Source organism: Paramormyrops kingsleyae, chromosome 8, assembly GCF_048594095.1.
Source record: "Paramormyrops kingsleyae isolate MSU_618 chromosome 8, PKINGS_0.4, whole genome shotgun sequence".
NCBI classification, from domain to species: Eukaryota; Metazoa; Chordata; class Actinopteri; order Osteoglossiformes; family Mormyridae; genus Paramormyrops; species Paramormyrops kingsleyae.
In genome coordinates, this window is record NC_132804.1 from 29709898 (window position 1) to 29730104 (window position 20207).

At 47.9% G+C, this 20207-nt stretch overlaps 1 long non-coding RNA gene across 1 annotated transcript; it reads right to left on the reverse strand.

Moving 5' to 3' along the window:
• Positions 1-5807: 5807 nt before the first annotated feature.
• LOC111854428 (uncharacterized) lies at positions 5808-17882 on the reverse strand. The gene is made up of 3 exons (XR_002840674.2): positions 17840-17882; positions 6615-6666; positions 5808-6463 (listed from the first exon to the last, which is right to left on the reverse strand). It is a non-coding gene; the product is annotated as an uncharacterized lncRNA (long non-coding RNA).
• Positions 17883-20207: the final 2325 nt, after the last annotated feature.

The window sequence follows — 20207 nt, forward strand, 5'->3', positions numbered from 1 at the left end:
CTGCCCTAAAACCACGCCCCCCCATGTGTCTGCCTTAAAACCACCCCATGTGTCTGCCCTAAAACCCCGCCCCCCTTTTGTCTGCCCTAAAACCCCGCCCCCCTTGTGTCTGCCCTAAAACCCCGCCCCCCTTGTGTCTGCCCGAAAACCCCACCCCCCATGTGTCTGCCCTCAAACCCCGCCCCCCTTGTGTCTGCCCTAAACCCCCCCCCCTTGTGTCTGCCCTAAAACCCCGCCACCCTTGTGTCTGCCCGAAAACCCCGCCCCCCTTGTGTCTGCCCGAAAACCCCACCCCCCATGTGTCTGCCCTCAAACCCCGCCCCCCTTGTGTCTGCCCTAAAACCCCGCCCCCCTTGTGTCTGCCCTAAAACCCCGCCCCCCTTGTGTCTGCCCTAAAACCCCACCCCCCTTGTGTCTGCCCTCAAACCCCACCCTCTGTCTGCCTTATGGGCTCTGTGTCCCTCTCCTGACCTCAGCGGGATGCTACTATGGAACAAATCAATTCCTCCCTCCCTCTGCACTGAGCATTTTCAGGTATTTCCGTATTGTTTTATAAGCTGATGATGGCTGTATGTGCATTGGTATATGTACATAGAATGGCTGTGTGTGTGTGTGTATATATATATATATGTGTGTGTGTGTGTGGGGGGGCGGGGGTTACATAGATTACATTTGGTAATCTATGTAAATCTAGGTAGGAATGTGAAAAGTCTATTTTACTTGGTTACTTACAGTTAAGGTTAGGCTTGGGTAGGGGTTATTGTATTATATGTCGTGATTGGGATTAGGGTTTTTCCCATAGAAATGAATGGAAGGTCCACATTTAGACAGGTATGCCAACATGTGTGTGTGTATATGGGCTGTCATAAGCACTAAGTACAACTTATACATACATCATGGATCCTAAAAATATACCAGTGCTTTTTATACATGTTTAGTAAGCTGACTAAATCAATGTTCCAGTTACTCTGCAATGCCTGCTAATACCCCCACCCACAAATCTCAATAAGGTATAATGTCAATTCCCGGGTCTTCTGTGAAATTCATTTTTTGATGTGGTTCTTCAGCTGCTTGCCACAGTCTAGGAGCCAGCCTTGTAAGCTGACACAGCGAACAATTTAGCAATGAAATCAGACGAGGACACAAAAAGGCAACGCTTAGCACACCGCGCTCCTCCGGAGTACCTCTGCAGGGTCACTGTCCACCAGCTCTAAAGTCTCGCTCCCAAATCACTTCCCACGGGGCTGCGGGAGAAGGACACCGAGCGGAGCTGAAGCAGCCGGCAATGGCGGCCCGGCCACGCGTCACGGCGAGTCAAGAGCCGCGGGGCCTGTGCGTGCATGGTGTGCGTGTGCACACGTGTGGCGCCTGCGACGCATGAAAGCTCTTTACATTCCCATAAATGGGCGAAGAATGGGCCGCACCGAGCAATCGGTGACCCCGGCGGGGCTGCGGCCGAGTGCTTCGACGCTCCAGAGCACAATGACATCGGCGCGGAGGCTCCGGCCCCTTTTAAATCCCTTCACAAGCGCGTTTTCATTATTCACGCCTAGCTGAAATATTAAGACCTTGAGAAGCCCTTCATGTACCATCAAAAAACATAAAAGAAACATATAGAGTTCAACCCATTCAGGCCGTGAACTCAAGTCCGGTTTAGAAAGCTGGGGGCAAGATCTTTAGAGAAACTTTTTATAGCGTGTTAACTGAAGACACGCCAAGGCTGATGGCTAGGTAGACCTTGCAGCCCCCCCCCCCCCTCCTTGCAGAGGAGGGGTTTTCATCTCTGTATTAAAGCTTTCCTGTTTGTCGAATTTTGGTTCTGCCATAACTGACTGCTTGTAGCGTTCAAGTCCCTGTATAAATAAAAAACTCTGATGCTAGGACTGTTTCAGGACAATTCTTTTCTTAGTACATTCTTAGCACATTGTAAAAATGTCTTTATATATGTGGGGTCTTATCAGCTACGGATTAGAATTTGCTAGCATGTTCTACCCTATCCATGTATCTACCCTGAATGCATAATCCCAAATTCCTAAAAATGTTTCACAGCACAATCGTCTGATCGTTTCAAATTAAAATCAAATTCCATTACGTGAGACATCTTCGGAACTGGAAGCGGGAAGCCGATCGGCACAGCAACCTAGAGAGTAACACACGCGAGGTTTTCGCTAACGCGCTAAAAGAAATGCACGCCGGCACCTACAAACGCGACATGGAGTTTCTCTTTATTTCTTTGAGCTCTAGACAAGAGTGCCTAGAAGGAAAAAGCATCGTTGACAGCGCCACACAACAAACAAACAACACAAACTGTCATGTTCCATAATCGTCGAGGCCCACGCGGTTTCCCTCCGAGCGAGAAGAGCTTCGCTTGATCTTTTCAAACTTCGCCGACTGCCGACATCCTCGGTTCCGTCGCACCGTGGAGACCCAGCCTTTAATGAAACTCACAAGCAAGTTCGATTTCCTGTATAGTATACAGGAGGACCAGCCAGTCTCCTCGAGGAAATTCCCATTGTTTAGAGTGTTTGGCTTAGAAGGAGAGGAAATTTTATTACTAGACAAAACTGTGACAGCAGGGCTGCTGTCAGATCTTTCTGTCATGGGTTTCAGACCAATACTTCATGGTCTGTAAGAATGGTGGTATTAAATCCCAGTGGGGACTCAATGTCACTGTTTTCCAGCTTACCGTGTAGTCTGTATGAACAGTTAACAAGCTGAGCCGACAGTTAATGATTTGAAGAGTAACAAAGGTTACTGGATATTCATATAAATTTACTCTGATATGAGTACTTAATCCAGATTTTGCGAGTATATATCGCTGCAGCCAGGAGCTGAGTGTCGAGTGCGAGGGGCAATGATGAGTAGGAGGGGTTTATCACAAAGGGTAGGAGGGGTTTATAATGAGGGTTAGGGTATCAGATGATAACAGGCTCCTCATCATAAACCCCTCCCCCTTGACATTGCCCCTCCTACCTGACATTGCCCCTCCTACCTGACATTGCCCCTCCCACTCGACATTTGGCTCCTGGCTGCAACCATATGCTTCTCAGGTTTTGGACTAGGCCCCATTCTTTAACATTAAAACATCACCAACGTTCAGCGCAAAGGCTTTTACAAACTGATTTAGGAATCTGAAATTTGAGATTTGCATTCAGTTGTACAAAAGCTGTTAGAGAACATGACTTAGCATAAAGTCGTTGCCATGTTTGTGACCAGAACAGGAAATGATCCAGTTGGGAAGGCCATTTGGAATGTAACTGCAGAATGCCACGTGTCAGCAGGCTGACTTACACAGCTTTGATATGCAGTGAGCCAGGTATCTATAGGTAGGGTGACTGTAGTCTATTAAAGAATATTAACAAGCTTATTAATGCCATCAGAGACTGAGATCTCGCTGTAGTAACTTAACAATAAGAACAATAACAATAAGAGGGTCACAGCAGGGTAGTCACTGAACACCAACCAAGCAACAATAGTAATAATAATACATACATACATACATACAAAACATATTTGATATGAATTCAAATCTGCTTCTGAAGATTAATTTCTCTAGTTATGAATGGAGTACTATGTTGGCTATATTTTCAGGTTTGGGGTATTTTTGGTGGGTTTTTGGAGGGGTCAGGTGACGCCATGGGAACAGTGCGGTCGGTTTTGACTGTCTGACAAAAGTTGCCTGTAATTTTCGGTGGTGACGGTGTTCATATTAGGAGATTAAAATAAACGTGGAATTCTTTTGGCCGTGTGCCAGGAATGTGTCCGAATGTCAGTAGTCACTCACGTCAGCCTTAATGTGAGTAACTGCCAGTCCTGTCTATGCTGATCATGTGACCAGTTAACTTTTGTGGTAAAACAGTTGTTCAATAATTGTGTTGTCAAAGCAAATGCATGAAATGAACAGACGCAGCTTTTTTCACCAGTAACCCTTTTGGGTCATACCTGGTTACCTGGCTTTTGAATCTCTACCTGATTACTGTCCAGTATTGGAGGACGGTGACATTAACAGGACAGTAACTGTCTGATTCTCATCGTAAATGTGAAGAACACGAAGTGTTAAAGACAGTGAAGAACAGGCTGCAGATCTGGAGACAGAATCATGTTAAATTGCAGTAAAATAGGAGTCACTCTGAGTAAAAGTTAAAAAAAAGAAAAGGTATAGGGGTTGAACAGCTGATGGATGTCCATCACAAGCACTATCCGGAAAAGACCATCACAATGACTGCTGGGGTGGGCCGTCATCGGAACCTTTTGATAATCTGAAAAAGTCCTGCCAGAGATCTCCTAGTGCTGATTTACTCATTTAAATAAAGTCATTAGACATGTCTTAGTCAAAATAGCTCCTCTCTGAACTAAAATAACCGGAATGGATTGATGTTCACTGGCATCCAATCCAGGATGAGGCCTACGTTGCCTGGGATAGGCTCCAGGTCCCCTGACAGCCCTAACCAGGATAAGAGGCTGGAAGATGGATGGATGGATTTAATGATACCACTAGTATGGTTAATCTGCAGACAGTAAATGTGAAGATACTGGGCAGGTCTTCTATATGGACTGACAGCACTACGTTGCAAAAAGCTCTGGGCTCCCCGCTCCATCTGGGCTGGAAGGAGACCATCTAACATCCAATCTCGCTTGAAGCGGGGCTATTTTTAAAACAAGAAATTTTTACAATCAGATACAATGCCATCTAATATTAGCCGCAGTGACTTCATTGGCTCGTTTAATAATAAAACAGGTAATATTAGACTTCAGATCCAGCCAGCAGCTATTAAGTTGGGAAAAGCCATGGATCACTGTATATGGGCGAGCGCCGTTACAGAAACTTTGGCTAATGAGAAGATCATCATCTACCTTTCCTTCCGAGTCCACCTCTGCAAAGCCTCTCAGAAATGAACTATTAACAATTAAATAGTGAAACTGTGCCGCTCACCACTCAGTGAGATGTATCCATATCACAAGGAACGAGCTATTGATGATTTCCGAGTGGCTACAGGATGAATGCATGTGAAAGCCTGGATTCTCGCAAGCTCAAACACGCTGAAGCATACTCTACAAATACATCATGTCTGACTGAACTGTTACTCAGGCAGAAACAATCACCCTCACATAAACCAGAATTCTTAATGCTTTATTTATCCTGTGACGTAACGAATGCAACAACAATAATTCTGCTTCTGGGTCTAGCTGCTGTTTTGTATAATCCTTGGGATCCGCTAGGTGTTTTGCCTCTTCGTGACTGTTTCATTAACTCTGACTAATTAATTCTATAATTACTAAGACGTAGAGTGTAGCCTCACAGCCCCACAGTTGGGTTTGCATCCCACCTTGCTCTGAATGCACGGCTTTGGCATGCTCTATGCCAGTGTTTCCCAACCCAGTCCTCGGGGAACCCCGGACAGTCCACGTTTTTGCTTCCTCTCAGCTTCCACCTGCACCTGCACCATCGGTGTTCCTGATTGGCTGGGAGCTTGAAGGGAGCAAAAACGTGGACTGTTTGGGTTCCCTGAGGACTGGATTGTGAAACACTGTTCTATGCATTTCCTGCCTGTATTTTGGTGGTGGGTTGGTGGACTGGGTTCTCGAAAGCCCTGTGCTGGGTAAGAGGTTATCAGGCTGATATGTCAATGCTTACATATGGGCTTCCACAAGGAATTCCTGGGAGCATCTGTAGTTCCTCATCAACGCAAGCGCTAGGAAAGACAGCATTTATTTCTGCACATATACTGATGCCAGATAAATGCAGGTATCAGATATCAGGTATCCATAGTCTGTAACCTTCCTACATATCTGGCATCAGTCTACATATCTTTTTTTAGGTAACATTTAACACAGCCTTTGACAATCACATTAATCCTGCCCAAGCCGTTTTGCCTGTGGTTTACAAATACTGCAGAGCCCTTACCTTCCAGGAGTCCAGGCTGTTCCATTTCCATCATAAAATCCAGCTGGAAAACACTGTGCGCCAGCTGCTGTATCCTCAGCACTGGCTTAAAGACAGACTTAATTAGAGGGCACCTGTCTAACTGTGCCTGTTAATGTGAACGAGCCAGAAGACAATTCCAGAGAGCAGGATGTGAGGTTCAGTAATTCCCAGAATAAATAAAACGTCAGGCGGTGAAACTCTCAGCTGCGGGGGCCCCTAAATTACGCCTGTCTGTTCACAGCGTCGCCGGCTGACCTGCTGAAACGGCCAGAAAGCCACTCCAGCTCTCCAAAATTTTTACTAAAAGCTCCTAAATGCTTTCGGAAGGGGTTCCTATAACCCCCAGAGGGTCTTTTTGCGTACCTTCTGGGTGAGTTTCTGCATCTCATGCTCTGTTCCCCTCCACCTTTCTTCCAAACGGACTTGTCCGTGATGCTAATTTCTCAATATTTTAACCCCATCTCGTTTGTAATTTTTTCATTTCATTACCAGGTGTTTTGTTGGCTGCTCTGGGCCAGTCGTGTAGGAACGTATGGCCTGCAAAAGGGCAGTAACATGGGGGTGTCACAGGCCACCCTGCACTTTGCTCCCCCGCTCAGGGGTCTCTCCACACACGCCAGTCTCAGTCACACGCGATGACAGGGACCCTCAGCGGGGGGGTCAGCATCCAGCAGACGGTGACACTAACCTTAATTCTCTTCTCCTCTCTTCTCTTCTCACCATTTTCCACAATGTTCTCACTGCAAAAAACACAAAGGGGGGGGGGGGGGGGGGGGGGTTAGGACATTGATCCATCCATCAGAAGCTTCAAATCCCAGGGTCGGCAGAGTGATGTCACCAGTGGATCTCTGAACAAGGCCCTTAACCCCCCCAGTTGCTCCAGGGACTGGCTGACCCTGATTTCTCAGTTGGACGTCACTTTAGATAAAAGTGTCTGTTCATGTATATTTCAGATGGGCGATGTGTCAGGAAAGTATGCTAATTGGTCTATTGTGGCATCTTAACCCTTGTTTCATGACAGTTATAAGAGAATGTAGCTGTCATGGTGAATTTGGGACTGCTGGCATCTCACCTTGTACGCTCTAACTGAGTACCATGCCAACATGTGTCTTTAAACGATCTCTATACCAAATCTGAAAATAGTTCATGGAGATTATTATCCATCCATTTTCTGTAACTGCTTGTCCTATTCAGGGTTGTGGGGTGGTCTGGAGTTTATGGGCACAAGGCAAGGAACAACCCAGGATGGGACACCAACCCATCACAGGACACAGTCACACGCCATTCACTCAGACAGGAACACCGTTGCTCAGTTTGACAACTCCAATTAGCCTCTATATGTTTTACGACTGGGGGGGAATGGGAGCACCTGGAGGAAACCCCACGATGACACAGGGAGAACATGCAAACGCCACACACATGGAACACTGGCAAAGACTAGAACCCAGGTGCCAGAGGCATGAGGCAACAGTGCTAACCACTGCACCACCGTGTCACCCTACATGTTACTATTATTATTGCATTTAGACAAAAAAAACTGCACAAATATTCTTCAACCTGCCAAGTCACAATGCGTAGAATAAAATTATTGTTTTTTTAAAAAAAAAAAAAAACAGGTAAACTGAATAATAATGCCAGGTAAAAATATCAGTTATTAGAATTTAGTTTTTCTAACTAGGGTGGAGTTTTGAGTGTTCTGTGTGATCAGTTTAGTGAATGTAAATCTGCCAGCTTTCAGCCCCTATCACCACGGTTGTGGGGTAATTATATAACTTCAGACCAGGTGTGGAGATGTGAGCAGCTTACATGCCCTGTTGCCGTGGCTGTGGGGTAATTATAAAACTTCAGGCCGGCTGTGGAGATGTGAGCAGCTTACATGCCCTGTTGCCGTGGCTGTGGGGTAATTATATAACTTCAGGCCGGCTGTGGAGATGTGAGCAGCTTACATGCCCTGTTGCCGTGGCTGTGGGGTAATTATATAACTTCAGGCCGGCTGTGGAGATGTGAGCAGCTTTCATGCCCTGTTGCCGTGGCTGTGGGGTAATTATATAACTTCAGGCCGGCTGTGGAGATGTGAGCAGCTTTCATGCCCTGTTGCCGTGGCTGTGGGGTAATTATATAACTTCAGGCCGGCTGTGGGGATGTGAGCAGCTTACATGCCCTGTTGCCGTGGCTGTGGGGTAATTATATAACTTCAGGCCGGCTGTGGAGATGTGAGCAGCTTACATGCCCTGTTTCCGTGGCTGTGGGGTAATTATATAACTTCAGGCATTGTCAGCAGACTCTCCTCACCGTTATTTACCTCAGAGTACGTCCCCACGTGCCTCTTCCTCTTACTCCTCTCCCACTTTAAGTTCCCAGTGCTCCTGGCCCTTGTTGTTTGCTGGTGCCTTTTGTCGCGTTACCTGCCGGTGCCTCGGAGCGATAACTGACTCCCCCGCTCCCCACCCCCCCAGCCAAGACAGATACAATCTTGACTAGCCCATTCAGCGAGCTTCTGTCGAGGTAATGCTGTCCGGACTATTATGATGCTGTAATGTGCCCTCTGGCATCAGCACTGCGCCGGTATCGTGTCGGTAATAGCCAGGACTGAACGAGAAAGATAGGCCTTTATGCTTTTCTACTCAAACATAATTCTCAGTATTTGCCATCTTGACACCATCATTTCTTTTTTTCCCTCTGAACACAACCACAATAACTTTATTTTATTTTTTCGCCTCGCTTCAATACACAATATTCAACCCCTATTTCTCCTTCGGCTTCTTTTCTTCTTGCTCTCCTTCATCTTCATCTTTTTTTTTTTAAACTCCCAAGGTCAGCCGGGACAAACAATGCCACTGGTGTCTGGCTGAATCGTGAATGCCACCGCCGACCATCGCCTTGGTCTCCTAGGCAACACACTAACCATTAATTTTCAATTAAAGCAGACAAAGAGATGACAGCTCTGGGTCTATGGAAGATGTCAAGAATCTGTATTAATATACGACACGGGAGCATAATTGTATGTCCATTTCTTGAAAACTCATCTATGCTATCAGTGAAATGTGAATGCAGTCGATAATTTTGGGCTGTTCACACTGCGGGCTCCTCGTTAGACAGATATCATGCTTGCAGCACACTTTCCGGAAGAGCAACTCCTCTCCCTTCCTTTGCGATTATTGTGCTTTATGTTTACCGATCATTTTTAAATGGGTACGCACAGAACAGCGCGTCACCTGGAGAGCGGAGCGCCGTGATGAGGCCCCACTGCACGTCCACTGCGTACCCCTTAATTTCCTCATGTGCGGTATGCAGTGCGAGCTTAGATCAGGTTTTCGCAATGGTATGAACATCCTGCGCACAGGACAACCTGATGAAAGGGTGTAAATAGTCTCACCGTGGTGCATCAAAAGAAACTGGTGCACGCAGCCAGGAAAATACTAATCGTGGGCAGTTTTCTAAGCTGAAAATAACTTGCGAGAAAGGGACGGATGGTTCCAGAGGTGGGGCTGAAAACAGCACTGTCCGGGCTCGGGACACCGTGCGGGGTGGGGGGGTGTAAGTATACCCCTCCCGTCTTTGGAGAGAACTTGTTATTCGTCCCCCACGCCTGTCCAGGATGAAGCTACCCCCGCCCACCGATGCCTGCCAGCCCATCATCAGGCTCATTGGGGGGGCGGTCGCCATCGTCTTTCAGCCATTATTGCACATCGCTCTGCCCCCCCCTTCCGCGACACTGCAGTCCTTTAAAATGTTGTGTGGTGCTACCAGCCATCAGCAGGCACATGGGCGTATTACGCACCCGCAAACCCAGCGCTGGCGCAGCACGCAGTTTCATTCCAGGGGAAAGGGGCGTCATGGACACACGTAGCGGTGGGCATCGTTCCCGCTCACCGTGTTCCACAGGCCGCCTCGCGGAGCGTGCAGGAGGGTGAGAATAGCTGTGAAATAACAGCATGGAACAGGCCCACCTTAAGGCCAACAGGCCTTGGCGTGAGGGGGAGGGGGGCACTCAGGAATGAACAGGGCACCCAGAGATGTTCCTGTGATCCCCTGTTAAAAATCCACATCCTTCTGAGAGGCTGGCTGGGAAAAGTCGCAGCTGGATGATAAAAGCCGACAGGATGCAGCCGCGTCTGTCTCGTGAGCCACGCCGCGCTCATCCAGCCCCCCCCCCCCCCCCCACAACCGAACCGCACTTCACGCTGTTTTTACATTTTTCACACGCAAAAGCCTGATGCTAAAACCACGCCGCCACTTCCCAGCAAAAGCCGGCGGTCCTTGTCAGCGATCATTCAGCAATGCCGTTTATCTGGAGTAATTATCACACCGCAAACTTTTTGTTTTTTTAGTTGAAGGAAATCACTGGCTTCTCCGAACACAGTCCGTGCTGTTGTGTAAACAACTATCTAAAGCTGTTAAGCGCCGATGGTTGTCAGCGATACCAGGGCGCTGAGATTCCAAACCTGCTTCTCAAGGATCTTATCGTTAAGATGTTTTCTCTTCTGTTTACCTGCCTTTCATACTCTCCTTTACCGCAAGACACAAACATGGCAGGAACCACCGGCACAACCGATGGAAACTTCCATGTAAAAAACTCTATATGGTATTTCTGAGAATGGGAAACAAGGATGAGGATGTAAACGTGGAGAAATTAAGTTTTTCAAACGTTTTGGTGACGCCCCCGTCCACTTGCCACGTGACGGTTTCATTCCACGAGCCGCTTCCCGTCAGGTATTTTCATCGGGCCTCTTGCGCCGCCGGCCCGCACCGGTCCTCCCCCGTCCGCATTAACAGCGGGGGCCAGGCCCCGCCCACAGCCCCCGATTGAACAAAAGCCCCTCTTGTTGGTAAGGGAACGACATAAAAGAAAAAAACCTGAAGAGAAAAAGAAAGAAAAGCAAGTTTCTCAGGGCCCGCACCCCCAGAGAGCCACTGCGTATCGCCCGTCTGTCCCCCGCGATACCTGCAGCCCGGCCACTCTCTGATGCCGCAGCAAGAAATCCCACAATCCCTCAGTCAGACCACATTCAGGCCCCCCCCTGCCTCGCCACATTAGTGCTTTTAATTAAGGTAATTAGTTTCAAAGCAGCCATAATAGGATTTTTTCCTCACCTCCCTGATGCAGTAAATACAGTTTAGTATGCATCCCCTAAACCTGACCTATTTTTCTCTGACCGTACCTTAAAATACTCTGGTTTGTGACGTGCTTTCCCAGGCGCCAGTGCTCACGGCCCCCCGTCCTGAAAGCGAGGCATGCGGAACGCAGCGCAGACGGAGGAGGAGAGTGACTAAAGGGCCCTCAGAAGAACACTGCATTATTTATAAAAACATGCAAAATTAACTCAAGGTTTGATGAAGATCGTCTAGACTGAACCTCTTGGAAGGGATCGGTTAATAATTAAGCACCTATTAGTTCTTCCCCTAGTCTTTAATTAATTTTATGTAACAATCATTTTTAATTCACATATTTAATTTTGCGTAATGTACCTTTTCACTTAGCATGTTTGAGTATTAATCTGCCATCGCTGAGATCGGAGGATGCAGAGATGTGGTGATCAGAGGCTTTACAGATGGAGAGACGTCTTCGTGCAGAGTGGTGGGGGCAACTGGAGGAAACCCCCCCCCCCCCCCCCAGTCTCTTGGAGCTACGCCTGTGAGGTAACTAACACGCAAATGCATGCACACACACTTGCGCGCATGTAAACACGCACATGCACACGTCACTGCCAGCTTTCGGTTTATGGCTGAACTTTACCTGCAGTGTTAGTCTACGTCTTATGATAGTTAAAACCCATTATCTGATGAGGACAGGCACTTAGAAGATGGATGGATGAATGGGTGGATGGATGGATGGATGGATGGATGGCAGTCAATGCAGTAAAAAACGCCAGCGCTCCGGTCCAGCACCCTTGAATTCCCTGAGAGTTGGCTTTCGGAGCGACGTTTCTGCTCACTGAGGCGTTATTAGACCTTGCGGGAAAATCGCGTTTGTGTACGGTTATCAGCTCTTCAGAGGTTCGGTGTCCCGGGGAGCATGCTGGTAGCACACGCCGCTGTGTGTGGAGGGCCAGGCGCAGATCAGGCTGAGATGGGACGCGACGTTTCAAAGGTCCCCTCTCCCCTGTTTTGAAGCAGAGACACTAAGCCTGTGACGGATACGCAGGGCCTCGTACGGACAGCTGCACACTCACTGGCTTTGAATTGCATTTCTTCAGGGTGATAGTGACCATGAGGACGATGTTTATTCCTATCATTACTATTTCCTTAGCCGACAATCAGATGATATACAGCTGGTCATTTCAGTGGATCGCTCTAGTATATTAGACAAAAAATGTATAGCTTTAATGGTGAGAGAAAATCTGCCTGCATTTCATGGACGTGGAATTTGAAACTAGTACTTTGTTACAGTACGTTACATAGCAGAAGAGTAATAATAATACTGATTATTATTGTGAGATTTTGGCATTTTTACTAAAGCAGATTTTGAAGCACTTATTTCTTGTAATTTCTTACATATTTATGGGGTTGAAATGAATCCATTAAAATATTTATCCTCATTTTGAGCAAATATTTGTACCATGGGACAGATATAATTGAACAGCTTAGCCCAGCAGCATTACTTAGATTACTAAATAACGCCCAAGAAAAAAAGTAATATATATTGATAGAATAAAATAAACAGGTAACAACCAGGGGTCGTCTGTGGGAGATAACATAAAAAAGCCCTACTGATTATGCAGTTATAAATGTTCCCATGGCAACGGAGATGCCGGAATTCTAGAAAACAAACATGTAAATGAGCCTTCTGACTGACACTGCCTACCTTACCTAATTATCGCCCATTAAATAGAGCCACACCCCCAGGTGCCAGAAAACAAAAGGGGTCACACAGGGACGCGGTCGGCCTATTTCACAGGAGACGTGCAAAACTCGAAATGCAAATGGAACGGAAATAGTTTCTGTGCAAATCAGCCACCAAAGGAAAATTCTCTGACATTATGTCCTACACTTTTACAAATTCTTTCAGAATAAAAGAGTCTTCTCCCAAAAAGAAAGAGATATTTAATATCATAATGCAACATATTTCCAGTTAGTTTTCAGTTAACAAAGACATGCTTCACGCACACAGAATTCAGAGGCAGCCTCGCTAATCACAGAACGGCTGAAACAGTTCAGTCCCTCTGGTTACGCTTGGCATCACAGTCTTTCCTGTTTAGCACAGCAACATGGACCTCACTGCCCCCCATACTTTCCTCAAATAAAAAATACAGATCAATTCCATCACTTTAAAGATGTTGGTGTTTCTTATTCTGTTCTGAAGGTGTTTTCTAAGCAGGGAGGATGCGGGGAGCAGGTTGATTAAATGAATGGACGGGTAACTCCAGGCCTGGGCGGATCCCCGCTGTCGTACGAATATCTGTGCCCTAAGCCAAGCATGGAACCCGGAAAGACACCGCAAGGCAGGGGAGGCGAGCGGTAAGCAAAAACAGCAAGACACATAAGAACATAAGGAATTTACAAACGAGAGGAGGCCATTGGCCCATCAAGCTCGTTTGGGGAGAACTTAACTAATAGCTCAGAGTTGTTAAAATCTTATCTAGCTCTGACTTAAAGCAACCCAGGGAACCACAGCTGTGAGAATAGCCAGGAGTTTAATGCTTGGTTTGAGACACAATCGCACTCGATGCTCCCATAGGTGGGGTCTGCAGCCGTGCCAGGCGAAGCGTTCGGAAGTTGGCGCGTCACTCGTCATCCTGGGAAGAACTAACAACGACCTGGAACTGGCGGTGCTGAAGTGCTGTGCTAATTACGTGTGACTGTGACCAGAGGCAAGGAGGGGAGGGCGTGGGAGGGGAGAGCCACCTGGCCCCTGTTAGTCTGCCATCATGACCCCCACTGCCCCCCGACCCTGACTCCCTCAGACCAGACGCCCAGTCAAAATAGGGGCCTAACATCACTGTAGAGGCCCACTTCAGTAGGAAGCGGAAAAACAGCCTCTGGCTCCCTTCCGCCAAGGCGCCTCCCCCCCCCCACTGAGATGCCATCGGCCCACAAAGTCACCTTGACAGATAATGAACAGTGCAATCCAGGTAGGGCCCGCGAGTACGGCGCCACCGGGGGAATGTTCAATTAAGGCGAGGGCTGATTGGGGAAGGATAATTGCGGAACGGGACAGTCCCAATAGCGCCGTTGGTAGGGCCGTGGGACTCGGGGGGGCAGTGGGGGAGGAGCGGGGCATCACGGATTCTACGGGTTTGATGAGGACCTGGCCAGAAAAGCGTGCATCTGGGGCACTACAAACGGGAGGTAAACACCATCACTGGCTAACGCGTGCCATCACCGTATACCGTGCTATCCCAGCATGCATCAGCCAGGCAGCACAAATGCCATTGCAACATCAGCACCGTTTCTACATCCTCTTTAATTCAGTGAGGAACCAGGGCTGGCAAATGGAACCCATGTTGAAGTTTACCTTTGCATTCTCCGGTCCCTTACTGAGCAATGTTTGCTTCAGGGCTGAGTTATGGTTCCCGGCTGGTTTTTTTCCTGTGTTAGGAAACCTCAGCTGACCCCTATCAGCTTACAATCTTATAAAATGTCAGCCAGACTCAAACGACTTAAGATATTCTTTTTAAAAGTCTTTCTTTTCATTTTTATGCCTTTGTGCTTTTCCAGATACATTTTACTTCAGCAGAAGAGTCAAGAGAAAATGGTAGCTTTATTATATGGGATTATTGGCAATTTTTACAGCACTTTCTTTTAATTCCTGAGGGATTTTCTAAATAGGCATTAAAAATATACAAATCATATTTAATGGATGGACTTGTTTGAGCTACATCCTGTTGCATTTTAGCAGACAAACAGGTGAGGACACCTTGGGGTTAAAACACAGGGCGCCCTGGAGCAACTGGGCTGAAGGGCCTTGCTCAAGGGCCAAAAAAGTGATATAATTACTCTCCCAACCATGGGATTCGAACCCACAACATCGTGGACAAGGGCCCATATCCATAACCCGCTGGGCTACACATCACCGCGTGTAGCAGGAATACAGTGAAACCAAACAACATGAAAACACTGTCATTAGAGTGAAGTTGGGCAGGGGAGGCGTGCAGGGAGGTGAGCGTGAGGGAGAGGAGCTGCAGGCCCTGAAGGCCTCAGCTGCAGGCATCCTCCGTGATGGTGACACCTGGCATACGAGTGCAGGCGCTCCCCCCCGCGAGGTACGCCGCCGGGGCTCCGCCGCGAGCCCCCAGAGGGCCTGGGCTTGCCACACGGTTTTTGGGGAGGGGGGATAGGCGTCTTCTCCCCGGTGGGGGAGCTCTGCTCGCTGTGCCCCCCCCCCCCCGCCCCCGATTCATCCCCATCCCCCGGAGCAAAACAGCTGCAGAGTGACACAAGGTAGGGGCGAGCATGCGGGGGAGCAGCACCGCTCGGATTTTTCCAGAAGCGGCGCTGTCGGTTGCCATGAGCCTGGACGGACCAGGAAGGGGCAGGCAGATTAAAATTGACGAAGGCACATTAAAGGAAAAACGAAGCTTACGCAGATTACCCACACTTACAGAAGCCCACCTAGGAACTGCAGTGCTCTGAACACACCTGTGTCCCCCCGCCCATGGATGACACGTCGGGGATGCGACCGGGGCCAAAGGTGCGCTCCAGTCATCCCAGCCTCCTACCGCACAGACAGGCACGTTATACACACATATACAAATACACTCAAATACACAAACACACGTCTTCATTTATAAGCTGATGCACACGCGCACGCAGAAATGCGGAAATGCGTGCATGTGCCCGCGAGCCGCAGCGTCAATCTGCCCACGAGCCGCAGCATCATTAGCCGAGCGGGTTATCATGTGTGGTGGGAGCCGCCCCCCCGAACCCGAGCAGCCTGAGCCGTCGGGTGCCGCTGCATCCGCCCCGCGGCTCCCCCAAGCGCGACAGCGACCGCAAACGCGGACTGTCCGCTGGAGTCGGGTTCCATCTGCCCGCCTCTATCTTACTATGTTATCTTGTACATATTTTCCATATATGTTGTTTAGATCCTGTAAACTATTCTATTCATACAGTTATGCCAGGATAAATACATAATATCTAATACTACTACTACTACTGTTGAGAATATTATTAATAATAATGATTTCTGCAGTACAGGGTCACAACCAAGAAGCCATGGCCACAAAGAGGGATAATAATAATAACAATAATGATAATAATAATAATAATTATTATTATTATTATAAAATGAATATTTATTAATGGCGATTAATTGTTATAATAACAATAATAATAATAATTATTAATTGTAATCATAATTACACACTGGCATGGTGGCCTCACCATTCAAGGGTTGGAGGGTTAAATCGTGACCCTGCTGTTTGCATGGAGTTTGCATGTCCTTCCGTGTCACATGAGTTTTCCTCCATGTACTCTGGTTTCCTCCGGCAGACCGAAGATGTGCAGTCAGGCTAATGGCTGATTTGAAATTGCCCAAACTACATGACAGTGTGTGTGCTCTGCAATGGGCTACTATTCCATCCTGGGAGGCCTCCGGCCCTGTAACCCTGACCAAGACCATCACTGAGAAGATAGATCTATAATAATAATAATAATAATAATAAGCTGCACGTGTGAGTGTACTACGGTGGGCAGCCGGTATTTATATCCAGGTAGCAAGAGCAGAGTCATGCTTGCTGGGTCAGTGGCTTATTTATCATACCACCTGCTGTATGTGTGAAAGATGATACAGAGCGGAGAAGGGAGATTAAACAGGCGCTTAAAGAGGCCGCATTTTTCTGTAAGTGTTTCCAACCGGCACGAGAATTTGCTCCCAGAAAGGAGGTTATATTACATGACTTGCCGGGAGGTGTGCGTGTGTGTATGTGTATACAGTGCGATTCAGTGTATTTATATAAACAATCACAGACGCAGGGACTGATTTGCGGGGGAGTGTGGTGCACGTCGATGGTGCAGCGTTGGACTCTCCGGTGCGGTGTAATTTACACGGGACACGTTGGCATTAATTTGACTTTGATCTACTCTGAAGGTGCTGAGGGGATTTCAACATTGTCATTGTAATCAGAGCGCTATAGAAATCCGTGTCAGTGACAAGGTAATTGGTTAACACAGACAGCCCCCCCCCCCCCCCCCCCAATGTAAACCAAGAACAGCAGATTTAAGTTAGAAACCTGAAAAAATTTCAGAAGCCAAAGGGACGGGAGGGGGGGAGATAAAACAAAACGGAAGAAAGAGAAAAGAACGGAAATGAAAGCAGAGTAAATCAATCTCGCTTTGACGAGCACTTAATTATATATTCTGTAGTATTCTCCATCATTGTTAGTGTTTAATTAATTCACAAATACTGAAACAAATTACCTTTGCATGGTTGAAAATTACACCTAAATGTAGCATGGCGCTTTTGTGTTTCACAATTAAATATCCCCTCAGATTCAGCGGGTGTGATAGAGTAACAGTTCTGGGGTGAACCTGACCGCTGCTGTTGACATTTTAATGTTAAAAAGGCCTGTTTCCTTCCGAAGATCATTCATTTCACAAATAATCAGGAAGGCAGATGCACGCCCTGGCACACGAGTTCGAAAGCAGGAGGGGCTGTGGACGCGTCCGAGGAGGATAGGGGGGCATGGAAGCTGAGCTTGGGTCATGCTGCTGTGATGGAAATGCTCACTCTAATCAGGCCCATGACCCAAAAAAAAATTACTTTAACCAGGTCCCCACGATGCATAACCCCTCCCACCTAGGGCTCTGCTGCCCCCACTGGGACAACTTCCCCAGCTGCACCCCAAGACAGCAGACCTGACTCTTATCATGAAACAATGACTATTTGAACAGCAAACACCTCCATCCATCTATCCATCCATCCTCTAACAATTTGGATTCATAAATATATGAAGGTTAATGGGTTTCAGTTACCTTAGTGTAGACTGTAGCAAGTCAGGCCTGTCAGCCATTGTCATTCGGACCAGCTGGTTACTCTCCTGTGGGATCTGATCAAAGAGAGGAAACGCAACACCTTAAAAACACCTTACATGCCACTTTCCCTGCCGAGCAAGAGGCTTTGTTCTCCTTTCGGTGGGCCTTTGGTGTTAGGTGTTCTCCTCGTGGTGGCTGATGTCAAATGCAGCCGTCCGCACACAGCTACCGAACCATCTGCTCAGATTGGTGGTTACGCTGCACCATCTGCTGCGTGGCTCGAACCTCCACTCTCCTCCCGGGGCCCGACGCGGTCGCGCGAGCGTGAGGAGGGTGTCGGCCACTTTCGCTTTTAATGTTTCCTGGGGCTTTTCTCTAAAGACGAAGTCGAGCTGCAACCTGGAAAGGCCCTAGTAATATTTACTGGAGAGTGAAAGTGTCAGTGCAATAGGAATGGAGGGTAAGCTGCATCCCGCACCTCTGGTCCACCGCAGTTACGTGGAGAGACGCTGCTCTGCGCTGTAAGAGATGTGGCCGAAAGCAGCCCAGCCCGCCGACCCCATCCGGATACGCCATCCCGAAGGCGCCATACTTTTGTGGGTTTTTCTTTTCTTTTTTCAAAAAAACGTTGCGACACAGAATGTGGCTGCAAACAACCACATCCTGACAACGTTTCCCACTGATCCCGGTAATTATTTACGGGTTCACCTTGGAGTCGCTACTGGCTAATGGATTCGGTTTCACAGCAAGGTAAGCCCCCATCCCGTGTCATCTCACATGCTTACGCGACCGTGCTTTCCGGGGCGGGGGGGGGGGGTGGAGATTAGGGGGCGCGGAGGAGAAAACTAACAGGGAATTAGAATAAGAAACAAAAAAGAGGCTGTGGATTTCCTCGCTGACAGGTATGGCAAGGCTTTTGGCAGACATTGTCATGGCTTTGTACAGGAACACAAAGTACATGGGGTTATAGAGTAATAAACACAGAGGCAACAACCAGCTTTGCAGAGGGAAACGGGGGGAACAGAGCAAAAAGATACGTATAAATTGTCAACAGTTGTCATAGAAATGGGCTTCAAATTAAGGGAAACATGCGTGGCGGCGTGAGCGGCCCAGCAAGCAGCGCTTCATCACGTCCACAAACAATGGCCAGCCTGACAGCGCTTAGCCAGATAACGCCGCTGCCTTTATTTACATTTTTATTCTCCACTAATTCCGCTGCCTTTTCGCTGAGACTTTGCCGTCCTCGATAACTGCGCTCTTTCAAGTGGTTAATATCATGCAAAATAAGGCTCCCCCCCCCCCCCGTCCCTCTTTATGGGGATAAGCACTACAAAGCGGCTCACGTGGCATGTTGGGGGATTTTTTTCTTCAGATGGACCTCTCATTATCATCTCCTGTTTTTTTTTTCCGTTGTTGTTCCCTTTCAGCATTAAGAAACGAGCCCCCTCGTGTCCAAGTCGGCCCAAAAGGACCGCAGTGGGATTGCGACAACAGCGAGATTATTTACAAACACGAGTGATTACAAGCCGGGTCGGCCTCGCCATTCGGCTGTTGAACTCGCCTTGCCGCTTTCTGGCCGCCGGACATGGATTGTGAAGACCCGGAATAACGTGATTGGCTAAAAAGGGGGGGGAATGATCTGATTGGCTCCCCTCAATGGGCATGAAGGCCTTCTCTGCTCCCCGAGGTGACCACTTTCCCACAATCCCCATATTCTCACAGGAAAGCCCCGGTGGCAGAGAGCTTGCAGGCCTGGCTGGCTGCTACATGGGTAAGTCAGGCCCAAACCCAAGCGGCAGCAGGCCGGGCGAGCATACACCCTCCCCCTCCTGGCGCCGTGAAGTGCCGTGACCATTCCGGCTGACAACAACTCAAACAGACCCCTTAGAGCCTCGCCCCCCAGATACATGACCACTGACTTGCAAAGGCCGTTATTTAATGTTGTCTCTGTGTTTTTGTACATGTGTCCAGCTTGGGGTTTTTCACTGTGGAGCAATTGGTGGAACTGCGTTTGGTAGAACTGCGCTTGGTGCATCCAAACATCTTATCATGTAAATTGTTGTCTAGACAGAATATATCACACCTGTGGGTCATTTAATGTTATTATTTATTATTTATTTTCAGATGATTATTCTTTGCATTATGCATTTCCCTTTAGAGTTAAATCTACTACTGTGTGTGGAGTTTGCAGATGTAGCTGTGAATGTGCATGCATGTGTTTCTTCCCTACGATGGGTTGACTCCCCATCCTGGATTATTTCTTTTCTTATGCCCATAGTTTCTGGGATAGGCTCCAGACCCCCCACAACCCTGAATAGGATAAGTAGGCACAGAAAATGGATGGATGGATTGATGGAGTGCAATCCAT